Source organism: Agelaius tricolor, unplaced genomic scaffold (genome assembly GCF_023055355.1).
Source record: "Agelaius tricolor isolate 1412-34295 unplaced genomic scaffold, bAgeTri1.0.p SCAF_78, whole genome shotgun sequence".
In the NCBI taxonomy this organism is placed as follows: Eukaryota; Metazoa; Chordata; class Aves; order Passeriformes; family Icteridae; genus Agelaius; species Agelaius tricolor.
In genome coordinates this window covers 783036-801832 of record NW_027269338.1, presented here as the reverse complement: position 1 = coordinate 801832, position 18797 = coordinate 783036, and the positions used below count along the sequence as shown (strand labels likewise).

The window sequence follows — 18797 nt, the reverse complement described above, 5'->3', positions numbered from 1 at the left end:
CAAAGTGGCTAATAACAGAGAGAATGGAAATTTTCCCTTCCCCGGAAGGTGCTGGACAGATACTGAAGACAAACTGGCAGAAATGATAAAAGGATGGAGAAGTGTGCACACAAGATGAACATCACGGCTAGAACCCATGGAGAAACAGACAAAGGGAACTCCAGAGGGGTTTTGGCAAGTTCTGTAACAGGAAACAACACCTGTGCAAAGAAATTGTTCCAGGAAAAGAGCCTTTGATATCAAAGTATTTAGTGAAAATGATCCCCAGAAGCCCCATTTTTGACTCTCCAGGACAATAAGAGACTTGTAGGAGGAGGTGGATCAATGCACATGATTTACGGGAAAAGTACCGTTTCTGTATTAGCTAAGGGAGACATTTTCATGAATATTTATAAATATGGTGGATAAAAACCCCATGGCAAAGTGCCCCCCTGATGTGCAGGACCAGGAGAGATCTGCTGCGAGTCTGAGCTGATAAGGAATTGCAGCTTTCTGCTATCTCCAGATCCATCCGGGAGTTCACTCCGGCTGATTTTGGTATCGGGGCTGGGGGGACTCTGGGAGGACTCTTTGGGGGGACACGGGATTGAGGGAATGGGAGTGCCTCCCTTCCCCCTGACCCCACTCCCCTGCTGACCCCACTCCCTTCCCCAGTCCCTCACTGATGAACCCCCCCCGTGTCTGCCCCATGTCCCGTCTGTGTCCTCCAGAGTTCACACCGGTCCCTGTGTCCTCTCCCCTCCATGGCCGTCCTGGCTCAGAGCCTGGCACTGCTGGCAATGGCCGTGGCCACCACGGCTGTCGATGTGATCCCCCTGGACATGGCCCCAAACTCCTTTGATGACCAGTACCAGGGCTGCGGCCCTGCCATGTAGGAGGCATTGCCGGCCCTCAACCGCTCCGAGTTCCAGCAGAATGAGAATTTTGCTGAGGTTTGGGTAAAGGCTGCAGCTGAGTGGCAGAGTCGGGGCCCCCCCTGTGTCCCCTCTGTCCCCAGACCAAGCCACCGCCATCATGGCCTTCACAATGACTGACCCCAGAAAATTCAATGATGCCCTGCGCGTGGTTGGGCATTCCCGACAGGAATACCGGGACAACTTCCACTTCAAAACTCTGCATTTCCTGCTGACTGATGCCCTGGCCACGCTGAGGGACGCTCAGAACGGGCAGTGTCGGGACGCGTTCCTGATGGTGTGTGACACCCGGTTCGAGGCACAGCGTGGTGACACCATCCGGTTCGGTCATTTCATGCTCGTGTTCCTGAGCAAACAAACTGGCGAGTGCCCCGGTGAGACAATGCTCGAGGTGCACACGTGCCATGGCGTAGATGTCACGCTTTTTAGCAAACATCCGGAACCTAAAATCGTGCTGATCCCACCATTTGAGACCTTCAATGTCACCCAATACACCCGGGAAGGGGACAAGACACAGATCCAGCTCCAGTCCACCGGAACCTACAGCAAATACAACTGCGAGTGGCTGCGAGGTAACAACACAGAGGACAGCCAGGGAGGATGGGGACAGCCATGATAAGGCACAGGGGACAATGACACTGACTGGGGATGGGGGACAGGGACACTCACAGTGTGTGGGGTGACAAGGATACCCTGGGCTGGGGACACCTATTCTGGGGTCATCCATTGTGGGCACAGGCACAGGAACACACATGACAGGGAACAGGGATAGTGACCCCCACTTCTGGGAGGGAACAGGGACAGGAACACCCGTGCCAGGGGACCAGGGACAGAGAGAGAGACAGGGACCTCCACAGGGTACCAACCCTGTCCCTCTCTGATAAAGGCAGTGCTCTGGGGATGGGCCCTGTGTACAGAACATGCGTGGGCCAGGACCTCCACATGGCACTCCCTGAAACCCTGCAACCCCCTGTAACCCCCCATGGCCCTCTAAGCCCACCATGATTCCCCTGATCTCCCTGGCCCCTGAAGCCCCCGAGTCCCTCCTGACACCCTGTCACCTGTCACACTCATGCCCCCATCTCTCCTGCCACCTTTAATCCCCCATTATGGCTATCCCTGACCCTCTCACTACCCCCATGGCCCCACTGATTCTCCTCTTTTTCCTCCAGGTTAGAGTGTCCCCAGGGCTCCTTTCCATCTGGGAGGTCTCCTCCTGGCCACCACAGCCTTGGCACTGGCCACCATGATCCTCTGAGCCATGAGGCCATCAAGGTCACCAAGGTCACTGTGGTCACTGTGGCAGCTGTGGCCACCATGATCACCAAGACTCCCTCAGCCCCAAGGCTACCACAGCCTCCCTGGCCAGTGTGGCCACCAAGGCCATTGTGCAAAGCAATTCTAATAAAACATTCTATTGAAATAATTCCATTAAATAATTCTGACAAAGCCAGCAAAGTGAGAAATTCCTAAACAGGGCTCGATGTCACTCCCCCCACCAACAAGCATTGTCCCTGGGGCACATTCCAGGCAGAGCATCCAGACACATCCTGCAGTTCAGGGGACCTTACAGGCTGGAAACAGGGAGGTCCAAGAGGGCAAAGGCAGATCCTGTCCCTGGGGAGGGACAGTCACCAGTGCCATCTTTGGCTGGGGGGGACCTGCTGGAGCAGACCTGGAGAAGGACCTGGGGGTGCTGGTGGGTGACCAGTGAAGCTGACTGTGCTGCCTAGGGTCAGAAGGGATTCAGGGGGTATCAGGAAGAGCAAGGCCAGGAAGTCAGGGAATGTTCATGTCCCTCTGCCCTGCCCAGGGTGGCACATCAGGGGTGCCATGTCCAGCTCTGCCATGTCCAGTTATGGGCTCCTCTGCACCAAATTCTGTGCTCAGGCATGACGCTGCCTGAGCTGGGAGGTTGGGCCAGGGGCCCACTCTGGGTCCTTCCAGCCTGACCCATGCTGGCATTTGGGGATTCTGGCAGTTGTAGTTCGGGAATTGTCCACCGGAGGGCAGCAGCGAGCGCGGGAAATCAGCAGCACTGCGCATGCACCTCCCCCAGCTGCAGTTCCAGGTGCCAACAGCAGGTGGCAGCACGAGCTGCTGGCGCTGCCGAGCGCCCGCCCCGCCCCATCCCAGCCCTGGGGGCTCTGCAATGGTTTGGGCTGGAGCGACCTTAAAGCCCGTCCGGTGCCAGCCCTGCCATGGGCAGGGACATCTTCCCCTGGGCCAGGCTGTTCTAAGCCTCTTCCCAGTCTCGCCTTGAACTGTTCCAGGAGTGGGCCAGCCACAGCTTTGTTATAGATGGGTAACATTATATCTGACTCTCACAATTAAATGGTGAACATTGTGTGTATGTTAAGAGAAATTTTGTTGACATATGGTAATGTGATTGTAGTTTGGCTTTTGGACACCCTTTGCGCTCCCCACTGTCCCCTTCACCTGCCTCTGTATTGTTCCCACTGGATGGCCCTGGTTGCTGGGGTTGTCAGGGACATGTGGGGGCCGGACATGAACCCGTGCCCCTGCCATTGGGCAATTGGGAATGGGGAAAATCTGTTCCTGATGAGGTGTGGCATGCCTCACCTCACCTCACCTCACCTCACCTCACCTCACCTCACCTCTCCTCCAGTCAAGTTAGAAGAAGGTCTGTACCTACGGACAGCTAGTCAGGATTGAATGGCAGACTTTGGCAGAGCCAGGTTTGGCTGATGCAACACTGGGGGTATAAAAGGCGAAGCCGCCGTTTTGTGGTAGAGCCACTGGCAGTCGGCCATGGTCCCAGTGCTGCCTGTTTTCCTTATTCAGGCCCTTTATTGTGCTGTTGAGGTCTAATAAACCTTTAAAATTTTAAAGTGAGCAGTTATTTCTCACACTCACCATGATCTCCATAATCACCATGACCACCATGACCCCCAGATAAATGTGGCCTCCAAGGCCGCCAGTTCAATTTTCCCTGGAGGAAAAGGGAAAAAAGGGAAAAGAGTAGAGGAAGAGAAGAGGAAAAACAACAATCTTCCCCACCCCCTCTCTCCCCCAACATCTCCCTGACTGTCCTTTACTTCTTTAGAAATTCATTCATTTGCATTCTTGATCATATTCTGTGCTTTCCCACATATTCAGGACTTAAACCCAACCAAACTCTATTTCTGCACCACAATTAATTCAACCCTGAAAGGAATAAGAGGAATGTTTCTTTACAAACAGATTGTTTGGATCTTGTGGTAGATTGGGCCCGGGACTTGTAGATAAGGAAGTGACCGGAGAAACGATCAGTTTCAGAAAATATTCCTCACTGACACGGACTGCTGCTCAGACAAGGTCCTGCAAAATTCCTGAACTTCAAGAAGAAGAAAAAAGACTTAACAATCTTATGAATTTTAATTTCTGCACCCAGGGTGGAGTTAAATCTCATTTGAATGGTCACGTGTCTGTGTGATAGAAGAGTGGGCTGTGTAGCAAAGGGGATGTTTTGTAGGTGGGTTTTGAAGTCTGCACCTTCTGAATACCTCCATGAATGGGGAAGGGGAGTGCACGGAAATTGGGATAAAAAGGAGGCTGCATTGTCCAGCAACTTGGAACACCCCATGGGGAAATTGCCCATGGCCTCTGTCCCAGCTTACAATAAAAAGCTGTGTTCTATTCCCATCCTCAAGAGCTGTCGAAACCAGGAGGGACATTGTTTTTTCTTATCTGCTGTTAATCAGCCCATCAATGTCTTGCCACATGACACAGAGATAACTCCCTCTAGGAGCCATTTCTGTTTAATGGGCAATCAAGGACCCACTGTATGACTCATTTGCATGATAACAGCGCATTGTGAGATGCTCTGCCCAGGAGGGAGGAGCTAAGAACCTCCACCTGGATATAATCTGGGTTTTGGGACAGAGCAGTCAGACTTTCCACTGTATTCCCAGAGAAACGGCCATCTTTTCCACTGGATCTTCAGAGGAAGACTACATCCATCTACAGGATAACTGCTCCAACAGCACCACATCTGCCACTCCAAGAGGACTGCAGCTACCAATCGAACTGGACTGCTGCCAACATGCTGACCCACACAGTGTCAGGTCATACTCTTTGTCTGTGGTTTTTCTTTTGTATTATTGCATGTATTTTTGTTTTCCTTCTCCCTCTTCGCAATAAATTGCATTTCTGACTTGGAGTCTCTCACTGGTTTTGCTTTCAAACCAGAACAGCCTCTTCCTTTGATCATGAATGAAATTACAGGGCTCTTCTGTCTCCTTTCTGCAAGTAAACCTCTGGCAAGGTAAATTTTTCTGCTCAAAAGGTAGACAGTAAAAATATTCCACTTGAATCCTAAGCGGTATGCTTAGCTGCAGCCAGAGTCTCATCCACAAAATGGCGGCTCTGACCTTTATACCCCTGGTGTTGCATCAACCAAATACATATCCATAAGCAGTCATATATATTCAAACATTTTTCTTCTAAATCCCTTGTCATTCCCAAAGTCTGCCACTTGATTCTTCCTTGCTCTCCATTGGTGGAGACCTTCCTGCAGTGTGGTTGGAGGTGAGATGTTGCCGTGCCACTCCTCCGCAGCAACAGGCATTCCCCATTCCCAACCGCCCCGTGCAAGGGGCATGGGTACAAGTCCCTGACAATCCTGACAACCACAGCTGTCCTGGAGCAACAGTATGGGTGGAGGAGAGGGGGCGATGGGGAGAACAGAGGATGTCCAATCCAACAAACTAAAATCACATAACCATACATCAACAAAACTTCTCTTAACATAAACACAATATTCATGCCTTAATTTTGAGAGCCAATCATCATCTTACCCATCTGTGCCAAAGCTGTGGCTGCCCCACTGCTGGAACAGTTCAAGGCCAGGTTGGGCAGGGCCATGAACAGCCCGGCCCAGGGGAAGATGTCCCTGCCCATGGCAGGGCTGGCACCGGACGGGCTTTAAGGTCGCTCCAGCCCAAACCATTGCAGAGCCCCCGGGGCCGGGATGGGGCGGGGTGGGCGCTCGGCAGCGCCAGCAGCTCGTGCTGCCGCCTGCTGTTGGCACCCGGAACTGCAGCTGGGAGCGGCGAATGCAAAGTGCCGCTGATTTCATGTGCTCACTGCTGCCCTCCGGTGGACAATTCCTGAACCACAACTGCCAGAATCCCCAAATGCCAGAATGGGTCAGGCTGGAAGGACCCAGAGTGGGCACCTGGCCCAACCTCCCAGCTCAGGCAGCGTCATCCCTGAGACCAGGATTGGGTCCAGAGCAGCCCACATGGCACTGGGCAGGGTTGTACATGGCACTGGGCACAGCTGATCATGGCACTCCTGATGCTTCTCACTGGGAAGGGCAAAGGGGAACAAACATTTCCTCACCTCCTGGTCCCACCCCTCCTGATGCCCCCTGGATCGCTCCTGGCCATGGGACACAACGCCAGTTCCACAGCTCACCCACCAGCACCCCCAGATCCTTCCCCAGAGCTGCTCCAGCAGGTCCCACCCAGCCTGGACTGGAACTTGGGACTGTCTGTTCCCAGGGACAGGATCTGCCCTTGCCCTCTTGAACCTCCCAGTTTCCAGCCTTTGAGGTCCCCCTGAAGTGCAGGATCTGGTAGGATGATCTGCCTGGAATATGGCCAAGGGACAATGCCCCGTTTGTGGCCACTGGAGCAGCACTGAGAGGAGTCTTGTGCTGCTTTTGCTGCTGAGTGGGGCTAAAACCAGCCCAAATCACATGCACCAAATTGACAACTGAGGATGAAGCACCAGAGCTGAGGCTGGCCATCCATCATCTGACCCTGGGAATGTCCAGTCCCCTCTCAGAGAGAGATTCCTCTCTCCTGTTTCTGCTTGGAATGAAATGTGTGTGAGGTTCCTCCCTCAGGAAGGGGATGCTCCCCAAGGATCCTCCTTGAGTTTGAAAGAAAGAGACATTCCCATGAGTGTTGGTGTGAGGAGTGCCATTGAGCCCTGCTTAAGAATTGTCCCTTTTTGCTGGCTTTGACAGATATACGTGATAGAATTGTTTTGATAGAATTATTTAATAGAATTGCTTTGCACAATGATACTGATGGCCGCAATGGCTACATTGGCTGTTGTAACTTTGTGGCTCAAGTAATCTTGGTGATCAAGGTGGTCACAGTGGCCTTGGTGATTATAGTTACCATGGTGGCCAGGGTGGCTGTGGTGCCCGCAGTGCCACAGTGACAATGGTGGCCCCAGTTACCTCATGGTGGCAATAGCTGCCATGGTGGCCATAGTAGCAGTGGTGGCCTTGGTAGCCTTGGTGTTCTTGTTTCTCTGGGTGTCCTGATGGTATTCTTTTTCATGGTGGCAACAGTGACAACAGTGACCTTGGTTGCCATGGTGGCCATGGTTGCCGCTGTGACCCCAGTAACGTCGGTGGCCTCCTGGTTCAGAGGATTCCAGTGGCCACTGCCAGGGCTGTAGTGGCCAGGAGGAGTCCCCCAAAGTGGAAGGGGGCACTGGGGACACTCCCACCTGAGGGATAAAGATGAGCATCAGGGGGACACTGAGGGGAGTGAAAGGGTCAGGGATAGCAATAAGGGAGGCTTAGGGGTTACAGGAGAGATGGGGGCCATGAGGTGACAGGTGCCTGGCTGTTGTGGGGGGTATGGGGGGAAACAGAGGCCAGGGAGGTCAGGGGTGTTCTTGGTGGGCTTATGAGTAACAGGGGTCAGGAGGAGTCAGAAATTGCAATAAGGGGTTACAGGGGGTTACAGGGGGTTACAGGGGGTTACAGGGTTTCAGGGAGTGCCATGGCCCACCCATGTTCTGTACACAGGGCCCATCCCCACAACACTGCCTTTATCAGAGAGTGTTGTAGTGCGTTCTTATATTTTGTAATACTTTAAAGTAGTTTGTTTTGTATTCCCATGTTTTTCCCAAATGGTTTATCCCAGACTGTACCCCCCCCCCTCCTTTTCCCTCTACTTGTGTTATCCCTTTCCTGGGATAAGATCTCCAAAACCCCCACCCTGGCTCTCTGCCAGTCACCTCGACATCCCAGCCCCCTACCTAGAAGTTTCGGTCCAAGTTGTCGAGTGATTAGCCAGGGGCTCTCCTGTGGACGAAACTGGGAGCGGCCTGAGAACAAAGGGCAGGGAAACACCCCCTCCCAAAGAGGGGAGAAACAAGAGAAGGGTAAAACTTACCAATCCAGCTGCAGGACAGGGGAACGAAAAAGCCTGGGTTGTTGATTTCCACCTGAAACTGACTTCTTAGGGTACTTCGAAGCTCCCAGTTTTGTCCACAGGAGAGCAACTCACTAAAACTGAGTTTTTTCTTTCCTGAGGTAGCTTGCCGGCCGAAGGCTTATCGAACAGACTGAAAGAATGTCCGAGCCCCTTTCCGTGGGCTCGTGGAATAGTCTCAGAGCCCCACAGCTGGGTGCCAGCCCAGCTAGCTCAGTCGGTAGAGCATGAGACTCTTAATCTCAGGGTCGTGGGTTCGAGCCCCACGTTGGGCGCCAAGCTGTCCCAGTCTCTCTGCAAGCCTCTCAAGGTCCCTGGGCCTTACCCGGGTCGGCAGAGAGTGGGGGGGGTAGCCCCACCACGGCCGACTGCGGGGAGACACTCTCTGTGCCCCGAGGGTGCTGAGGGCACTCAGGCTGGTTGCCTTCGCTGCAGCAGAGACGACCGAGACCTCGGTGGAAGAGGAAAGGGGCCGACTCCCAGCAGGGGGTATTCCAAGGTTTTATTAAGGAGCTCCTATACCTCAGGGGGTTCCTGCCGAGAGCGCTGGGGGATGTTCGGAGCTTACATTTAAAGGGGGGAGGAAACTAACATAGATAAAATCCGACTGACCAATAGGTATCTCTGGGGGATGGGTGCTGGGGGGATAGACATACAAAACAGCGTATGGGGCAGGACTTGGGGGGTTGACCCTTGGCCCCTGGCTAATCACTCGACAACTTGGACCGAAACTTCTAGGTAGGGGGCTGGGATGTCGAGGTGACTGGCAGAGAGCCAGGGTGGGGGTTTTGGAGATCTTATCCCAGGAAAGGGATAACACAAGTAGAGGGAAAAGGAGGTGGGGGGGGTACAGTCTGGGATAAACCATTTGGGAAAAACATGGGAATACAAAACAAACTACTTTAAAGTATTACAAAATATAAGAACGCACTACAACAAGAGAGGGACAGGGTTGGTACTGTGGAGGGTCCCTGTCCCTGTCCCTGTCCCTGTCCCTGACCCTGTCCCTGTCCCTTGTCCCCTGGCACGGCTGTTGCTGTCCCTGTTCCCTCCCAGAAGTGGGGGTCCCTATCCCTGTTCCCTGTCATGGATGTTCCTGTCCCTGTGCCCACAATGGGTGTCCCCAGAATAGGTGTCCCCAGCCCAGGGTATCCTTGTCACCACACACACTGTGAGTGTCCCTGTCCCCCATCCCCAGTCAGTGTCATTGTCCCCTGTGCCTTATCATGGCTGTCCCCATTCCCCCGGACGGTCACCTGAAGTAACACCTCCCAGCCACTCGCAGTTGTATTTGCTGTAGGTCCCAGTGGACTGGAGCTTGATCTGTGCCTTGTTCCCTTCCATGATGTATTGGGAGACCTTGAAGGTCTCAAAGGGTGGGATCAGCACGATTTTTGGTTCCGAATGGTTGCTAAAAAGCGTGACATCCACGCCATGGCACGTGTGCACCTCGAGCATTGTCTCACCGGGACACTCGTCAGTTGGTTTGCTCAGGAACACTGCCATGAAATGACCGAACCGGATGGTGTCATCACGCTGTGCCTCGAACTGGGTCTCACACCCCCTCAGGAATGCGTCCCGACACTGCCCGTCCTGAGCGTCCCTCAGCGTGGCCAGGGCATCAGTCAGCAGGAAATGCAGCGTTTTGAAGTGGAAGTTGTCTCGGTATTCCTGTCCGGAATGCCCAACCACGTGCAGGGCATCATTGAATTTTGTGTTGTTAGTCATTGTGAAGGCCATGATGGCGGTGGCCTGGTCTGGGGACAGAGGGGACTCAGGGGGGCCCCGACTCTGCCACTCAGCTGCAGCCTTTACCCAAACCTCAGCAAACTCCTTGTTCTGCTCAAACTCGGAGCTGTTGAGGGCCGGCAATGCCTCCTTCATGGCAGGGCCGCAGCCCTGGTACTGGTCATCAAAGGAGTCTGGGGCCATGTCCAGGGGGATCACATCGACAGCCGTGGTGGCCATGGCCATTGCCAGCAGTGCCAGGGTCTGAGCCAGGGGGGCCATGGCAGGGAGAGGCCACAGGGACCGGTGTGGACACTGGAGGACACAGAGGGGACACAGGGGAGACACGGGGGGGGTTCATCAGTGAGGGACTGGGGAAGGGAGTAGGGTCAGCCCAGGGGGAAGAAAGGCACTCCTGCCCAGCCAACCCCTGCACATGTCTGGGTTCCCTGACCCCAAATTCTGGGATTACTTATGCCTCCCCAACATCCCCCAGCCCCAGGGTCCCCAGTCCCACAGTACCATCAACCCCAGAAGCCCAATCCTACTCCCATGACTACAAGTCCCCTCAGCCTCAGCAGAATCCTGACCCAAATCCTGGGGTCACTCCCTGAGCCCCTCAGTGTCCCTCTCCCTTGGTCCCCAGACCCCACTCCTACTCCCATTCCCCAGTTCCTTTGGTGTCACCCCAGGACATCAACCCAAATCCAGGCATCACCCTCTGCCCCCACTGTGTCTCCCAGCCCCCCAATCACCCCAATCCCACTCTCACCATCCCATGTCCCCCTCATTTTCCCCCAGAGCCCAACAGGACCCCAATCTCAGACCTGTGACTCCCTCAGAGTCCCCCCTTGTCCGCAAACCCCATCCCTTAATCCCGTGTCCCCCCCAAAGAGTCCCCCCAGAGTCCCCCCAGCCCCAATACCAAAATCAGCCGGAGTGAACTCCCTGATGGATCTGGAGATAGCAGAAAGCTGCAATTCCTTATCAGCTCAGACTCGCAGCAGATCTCTCCTGGTCCTGCACATCAGGGGGGCACTTTGCCATGGGGTTTTTATCCACCATATTTATAAATATTCATGAAAATGTCTCCCTTAGCTAGTACAGAAACGGTACTTTTCCCGTAAATCATTTGCATTGATTCACCTCCTCCTACAAGTCCTTTTATTGTCCTGGAGAGTTGTAAAAATGGGGCTTCTGGGGATCATTTTCACCAAATACTTTGATACCAAAGGCTCTTTTCCTGGAACAATTTCTTTGCAAAGGTGCTGTTGTTTCCTGTTACAGAACTTGCCAAAACCCCTCTGGAGTTCCCTTTATCTGTTTCTCCATGGGTTCTAGCCGTGATTTTCATAATCTGATTTTCACACCTCTCCCTCCTTTTATCATTTCTGCCAGTTTGTCTTCAGGCTCTGTCCAGCACCTTCAGGGGAAGGGAAAATTTCCATTCTCTCTGTTATTTGTCACTTTGTGACAGAAATGCTCCACTGTGGTCATCATCCATGCTGCCATCCAGGATCTCCAGGTCTTTCCTGTCCTAAGGAGCCCAGAATGGGAATGAGCACTGGGCAGAGCTGGACATGGCACTGGGCAGAGCTGGACATGGCACTGGGCAGAGCTGCACACAGAGCACTGGGCAGAGCTGGAAACTGGGCAGAGGTGGACACAGCCCTGAGCAGAGCTGGAAATGGCGCTGAACAGAGTTGGGCACAGCACTCCTGATGTGCCTCACTGGGGCAGGGAGAGGGGCACGATCACTCCCTGACTTCCTGGCCCTGCTCCTCTGAGTGCCCCCCAGATCTCTCCTGGCCCCAGGCCACATGGCCAGCTCCACTGGTCACCCAGCAGCACCCCCAGGTCATTCCCCACAGCTGCTCCAGCAAGTCCCCACCAGCCAGGCAAGGCACTGGGGCTAAATTGGGCTAAAACCAGCCAAAATCACCAACTCTGAACTGACAACTGAGGCTGAAGTACTAGAGCTGGGCCTGGCCATCCATCAGCTGACCCTGGCAATGTCCAGTCCCCTCTCAGACAGAAATTCCTCTCCCCTATTCATACTTGGGATGAAATGCCTCTGAGGTTCCTCCCTCGGGAAGGGGATGCTCTCCAAGCATCCTCCTGAAAGTTGAGGGAAAGAGACGTTCCCACAAGTCTTGTCTTGGAGAGTGACATTGAGCCCTGTTTGGGAATTGTCATTTTTGACTGGCTCTGTCAGAATTACTTCATGGAATTGTTTTGGAATAATTATTTAATGGAGTTGTTTTGATAGAATCATGTAATAGATTTGATTTGACAGAATAATTTACTAGAATGTGAATTGACCAAACCAGACCCTCTGGTCACACCATGCCTGGAACCGGACACCATGCACACCCCGGAACACGTGGTGACACTGCCCATTCTGAGCATGCCTCAGTGTCACCAGGGCCTGGGTCAGAAGGAAATGCAGCGTTTTGAAGTGGAAGTTGTTCCGGTATTCATGGCGGGAGCTCCCGGCCACACGCACGGCCGCGTTGAACTCCTTGTAAATGTCCTTTGTTGTGTAGGCCATGAGAGAAATGGCCTGGGCTGGGGACGCCAGAGGGGACACAGGGGGAGCCCCGCTTGTGCCACTCAGCCTTGGCCTTCACCCAGGTCTGGGTGCACAGAGGATTCACCTGGAACTCAGAGTGGCTGAGGGCCAGCAATGCCAGGATCACGGAAGGCCTGCAGCCACCCCAGTACTGGTCATGAAAGGAGTCCTGGGCCACGTCCAGGGGCACCACCTTGATGGCTGCAGTGGTCACAGTCATTGCCAGCAGTGCCAGGGTGCGAGCCAGGAGGGCCATGGCAGGGAGGTTACTGGGAGCAATGTGGGACACTGGGGGACAAAGTGGGCCACACTGAGGGGACACTGAGGACACACGGGGGTTCATGGGAAGGGCTCCTCTGTGAGGGGCTCAGCATGGCCCCTGAGCTCCAACCAGATGAACTTTAGAACAGTGGCCATTTATTCTCATTTCCTAGGAGGCCTTGGATATTATCCTTTTGTTCTCCTATGCAGTGAGACTCTTTATCAGGGTCAAGGTTGTATCTGGTAAGTTTTTTTTTATTGTGATCTGTATATATTTTATCCTGTATATATTTTATCCTGTACTTAGAAGATAACCAGTAATAGCTTTAATAAAATAATAGCCTTACAGGTGGGAACTGCTTTAACACCAAGGTACACGAACTCTTTGCATAAAGAACCGAGAAGGGGAAGATGTGGAAGACCAGACCGCTACAGAAGCTCAACTGGGGTGCATGGCAGACCTTGTGGCCCTGGTAGAGTGAAGACTGTGGGAGAGAAAAACTCAAGGCTAGAACAGAAGTGATGACGTCATGTCTGATTATTCTGACCATCATGTCTGGACACTTCTGACCATCACGATGAGCACTCTGGCCAGAGAATAGATGACAGCCATGTTGCTGATGAAAGAGATAACAAGGACATTACCAGTGTAAGGAGGATAATGGAGAATATTGTGTTTCTAAGGGGACTGGGGCAAAGGGGTCCAAGTAGAAAACTCTGTACAAACATAGTGAGCTATAAATCCTGGTAAACTGGTGTAATAAATGGCTTTGCTTTGCTGGCATTGCAGAGTCCATGTCTCTCAATCCCTGCACACCAGCTGCCCAGTCCCAGTCCCAATCCCAATCCTGTGTTTACACTTCCAATGTCCCCCTGGTGCTCCCCAGGATCTCATTTCTGCTCCCAGACTTTTGTAGCCCTCTTGTGACCCCAGGCTGCTCAGGAACCTCACCCAAATTCCTTAAGCCACTCTGTCACCGCCCCTGCCCAAGTCCACCTTGGCCCTCTCCCAGACCCCAGTCCCACACCCAGTCCCATTAACAATTTCATGTCATCCCAGGACCCCAACTCAAATTTGTGGATGAACCCCTGACCCTACAATGTCAGCCTGGAGACCTTCCTGCCCCCCATTCCACAACTGCAACACAGAACCCCATTTCCATGTCCCTCCACACGTGTCCCCTGGAGTCCCCCCAACCACCGACATCGAAATCGGCCAGAGTGAACTCCCTGATGGAACTGGAGTTATCAGAAAGAAGGAATTCTTGTTTAGCTCAGACTCACAGCAGATCTCTCCTGGTCCTGCATATCAGGGGGGACCTTGTCAACAGAATCTATCCATCTTAATTATAAATATTAATCAAAATGGGCTTCGTGGCTAATACAAAACCAGCACATTTCCCGTAAATAATTAGCATGGTTCTGCCTCTTTTGTGAAATAATTTTTATTGCCCTGGAGGGTCATAAAATTGGTCAGTTCGTATGTTAGGGTTTCACTAAGTGCCCCAATATTCCAGATGACCTTGCTTCAAACTTTCGTTTTTGCAGGCACTGCTCCTTCTGTGTTACAGATCTTGCCAAAAACCCCTCACTGGAGTGCCCTTTCTCCCTTTCTCCACAGGTTCCAGTAACCTTTGCTCTTCTTTGTGCACATTTTTACATTCCTTTACTGTTTTTTGCTAGTTCTTCTTAAAGTCCTATCCAGCACCTTCATGAGAACTTAAACTTTCTATTCTCTCACTTCTTGCTCAGCCCCAATGACCCCAATCCCACCATCCCTTGTCCCCCCAGTTTCCCCCAGTCCCACTCCCCACTGCTCACTGAGTTGCTGCCACCCCTCAGATACCAGTTGGGCTCCCCTATCAGATGCCATCCCTGCAGGCACATTGAGCCTGGGGATGATCTCTTCGGGGAATGCCTGGGTGACTTCCCTGGCCTTGCTGGTGTGGTAGGACAAGTTCTGGACCCCAAAATGGATCCATCAATACCAGGAGATACCTGAGCCCATGTAGGCGTAGTAGTCCAGAAAATTTGCCAGTACTCCCCAGGAGTGTTTCCTCTTTCAGTGATGCCTGGATGTGATGGTTTTCAATTCAAAGGGTTTTTTGAAAACGTCCCTGGCATTGCTCTGTAACAGACCTGACAGTTTTGTCCTATGGACACTGAGCCCCAGAACGGTCCCCTTCTCATTGATTCCCCACAGAGCTTTGCTGGTGCTTTTCTCCTTTACAAATTGCAGCATCCGCTGGGGTGGGCCTGACCTGGTTATTGGGAGTTACCTCTCACCCACCCACCCAGCCACCCTCTTTATTGTGGGCTTTTACATAAGCTGCCAATTTTCAATCTGCCCAACTCTCTCCAGGCCTCACCTCTGGGGCTGAAATTCCTTTCTCAGGAATTAACATCAGCATGCTTTGTTGTGGAACCTCTCGTGCAGCTTTATTGCAAGTCTATTTCCCACAAGGATTTGTCAATCCCCAAGCTGGTGTGCCCTGGATTGTAGTACAGCCATTTTTTGGGAAGCTGGGTTGAATCAAGGGGGGACAATAAGCCTACATGGGCTCAGGTATCTCCTGGTATTGATGGATCCATTTTGGGGTCCAGAGCTTGTCCTGCCACACCAGCAAGGCCGGGGAAGTCACCCAGGTGCTCCTCCAAGAGATCATCCCCAGGCTCAAGGTGCCTACAGGGATGGCATCTGATAGGGGACCCCAACTGGTATCTGAGGTGTGGCAGCAACTCAGTGAGCAGTGGGGAGGGGGACTGGGGGAAACTCGGGGGACAAGGGATGGTGGGATTGGGGTTGTGGGGGCTGAGCAGTAAGAGAGAGAATAGAAAGTTTGAGTTCTCATGAAGGTGCTGCATAAGGCTTTAAGAAGAACAAATAAAAAACAGTAAAAGAATGTAAAAATGTGCACAAAGAAGAGCAAATATTGCTGGAACCTGTGGAGAAAGAGATAAAGGGCACTCCAGTGAGGCATTATTTTGGCAAGATCTGTAACAAAGAAGGAGCAGTGCCTGCAAAAATGAAAGTTTGAGACAAGGTCATCTGAGATATTGGGTCACCTAGTGAAACCCACATCCTAATACCCCATTTTTATGACCCTGTAGGACAATAAAAATTATTTCCCAAAACAGCCAGAGCCATGTCAATTATTTAAGGGAAATGTGCTGGTTTTGTATTAGCCACGAAGCCCATTTTGATTAATATTTATAACTAAGATGGATAGATTCTGTCTGGTAAAGTCTCCCCTGATATACAGGACCAGGAGAGATCTGCTGTGAGTCTGAGCTAAACAAGAATTCCATTTTTCTGCTTCCTCCAGTTCCATCAGGGAGTTCACTCTGGCCGATTTCGATGTCGGTGGTTGGGGGGACTCCAGGGGACACTTGTGGAGGGACATGGGACTGGGGTTGTGTGTTACAGTTGTGGAATGGGGGGCAGGAAGGTCTCCAGGCCGACATTGTAGGGTCAGGGGTTCATCCACAAATTTGAGTTGGGGTCCTGGGGTGACATGAAATTGTTAATGGGACTGGGTGTGGGACTGGGGTCTGGGAGAGGGCCAAGGTGGACTTGGGCAGGGGCGGTGACAGAGTGGCTTAAGGAATTTGGGTGAGGTTCCTGAGCAACCTGGGGTCACAAGAGGGCTACAAAAGTCTGGGAGCAGAAATGAGATCCTGGGGAGCACCAGGGGGACACTGGAAGTGTCAAGACAGGATCGGGATTGGGACTGGGCAGCTGGTGTGCGGGGATTGAGAGACATGGACTCTGCAATGCCATCAAAGCAAAGCCATTTATTACACCAGTTTACCAGGATTTATAGCTCACTATGTTTGTACAGAGTTTTCTGCTTGGACCCCTTTGCCCCAGTCCCCTTAGAAACACAATATTCTCCATTATCCTCCTTACACTGGTAATGTCCTTGTTATCTCTTTCACCAGCAACATGGCTGTCATCTCTTCTCTGGCCAGAGTGCTCAGCGTGATGGTCAGAAGTGTCCAGACATGATGGACAGAGTGATCAGACATGACGTCATCACTTCTGTTCTTGCCTTGAGTTTTTCACTCCCACAGTCTTCACTCTACCAGGGCCACAAGGTCTGCCATGCTCCCCAGTTGAGCTTCTGCAGCAGTCTGGTCTTCCACATCTTCCCCTTCTTGGTTCTTTATGCAAAGAGTTTGTGTACCTTGATGTTAAAGCAGTTCCCATTAGTAAGGCTATTATTTTATTAAAGCTATTACTGGTTATCTTCTTAGTACAGGATAAAATATAGGGAGCACAGATCAGAATCAATAAAAACTTAACACATACAACCCCGTCACTGACTAAGAGACTCTCTGCATAGGAGAACAAAAGGATAATATCCAAGGCCTCCTAGGAAATGAGGATAAATGGCCACTGTTCTAAAGTTCATCTGGTTGGAGCTCAGGGGCCATGCTGAGCCCCTCACAGAGGAGCCCTTCCCATGTACCCCCGTGTGTCCTCAGTGTCCCCTCAGTGTGTCCCACTTTGTCCCCCAGTGTCCCACACTGCTCCCAGTAACCTCCCTGCCATGGCCCTCCTGGCTCTCACCCTGGCACTGCTGGCAATGACTGTGACCACTGCAGCCATCAAGGTGGTGCCCCTGGACATGGCCCAGGACTCCTTTCATGACCAGTACTGGGGTGGCTGCAGGCCTGCCGTGATCGTGGCATTGCTGGCCCTCAGCCACTTTGAGTTCCAGGTGAATCCTCTGTGCACCCACACCTGGGTGAAGGCCGAGGCTGAGTGGCACAAGCGGGGCTCCCCCTGTGTCCGCTCTGGCGTCCCCGGCCCAGGCCATTGCTCTCATGGCCTACACAACAAAGGACATTTACAAGGAGTTCAATGCAGCCGTGTGTGCAGCCGGGAGCTCCCGCCATGAATACCGGAACAACTTCCACTTCAAAACGTTGCATTTCCTTCTGACCCAGGCCCTGGTGACACTGAGGCATGCTCAGAATGGGCAGTATCACCCCGTGTTCCGGGGTGTGCATGGTGTCCGGTTCCAGGCATGGTGTGGCCAGAGGGTCTGGTTTGGTCAATTCACATTCTAGTAAATTATTCTGTCAAATCAAATCTATTACATGATTCTATCAAAACAACTCCATTAAATAATTCTTCCAAAACAATTCTATGAAGTAATTCTGACAGAGCCAGTCAAATGTGACAATTCCCAAACAGGGCTCAATATCACTCTCCATGCCAACATTTATGGGAGCGTCTCTTTCTCTCAACTTTCAGGAGGATGCTTGGGGAGCGTCCCCTTCCTGAGGGAGGAACCTCGGAGACATTTCATCCCAAGTATGAATAGGGGAGAGGAATTTCTGTCTGAGAGGGGACTGGGCATTGCCAGGGTCAGCTGATGGATGGCCAGGCCCAGCTCTGGTACTTTACGAGCATTTGTCCGTTCAGAGTTGGTGATTTGGGCTGGTTTTAGTCCAATTTAGCCCCAGTGCCCTGCCTGGCTGGTGGGGACCTGCTGGAGCAGCTGTGGGGAATGACCTGGGGGTGCTGCTGGGTGACCAATGGAGCTGGCCATGTGGATTGGGGCCAGGAGAGATCTGGGGGGCACTCAGAGGAGCAGGGACAGGAAGTCAGGGAGTGATTGTGCCCCTCTCCCTGCCCAGTGAGGCACATCAGGAGTGCTGTGCCCAACTCTGTTCAGCGCCATTTCCAGCTCTGCTCAGGGCTGTGTCCAGCTCTGCCCAGTGTCCAGCTCTGTCCAGCTCTCTGTGCAGCTCTGCCCAATGCCATGTACAGTTCTGCCCAATGCCCTTTCCAGTTCTGGACAGTGCCATGTCCAGCTCTGCCCAGTGCCATGTCCAGTTCTGCCCTGTGCTCTTTCCCGTTCTGGGCTCCTCAGGACAGGAAAGACCTGGAGATCCTGGATGGCAGCATGGATGATGACCAGACTGGAGCATTTCTGTCACAAAGTGACAAATAACAGAGAGAATGGAAATTTTCCCTTCCCCTGAAGGTTCTGGACAGAGCCTGAAGACAAACGGCAGGAATAATAATCCTGATAAAAGGATAGAGTGCTGTGCGCACAAGATGAAAATCACAGCTAGAACCCATGGAGAAACAGATAAAGGGAACTCCAGAGGGGTTTTGGCAAG

The 18797-nt window shown here is 52.5% G+C and overlaps 1 non-coding gene and 1 pseudogene across 1 annotated transcript; both read left to right on the top strand.

The window, feature by feature from the left end:
- Nucleotides 1-743: 743 nt before the first annotated feature.
- LOC139585451 (erythroblast NAD(P)(+)--arginine ADP-ribosyltransferase-like) lies at nt 744-2091 on the top strand (annotated as a pseudogene).
- A 6209-nt stretch (nt 2092-8300) lies between these two features.
- Nucleotides 8301-8373, top strand: TRNAK-CUU (transfer RNA lysine (anticodon CUU)). Its single transcript has one exon. It is a non-coding gene; the product is annotated as a tRNA-Lys (tRNA).
- Nucleotides 8374-18797: the final 10424 nt, after the last annotated feature.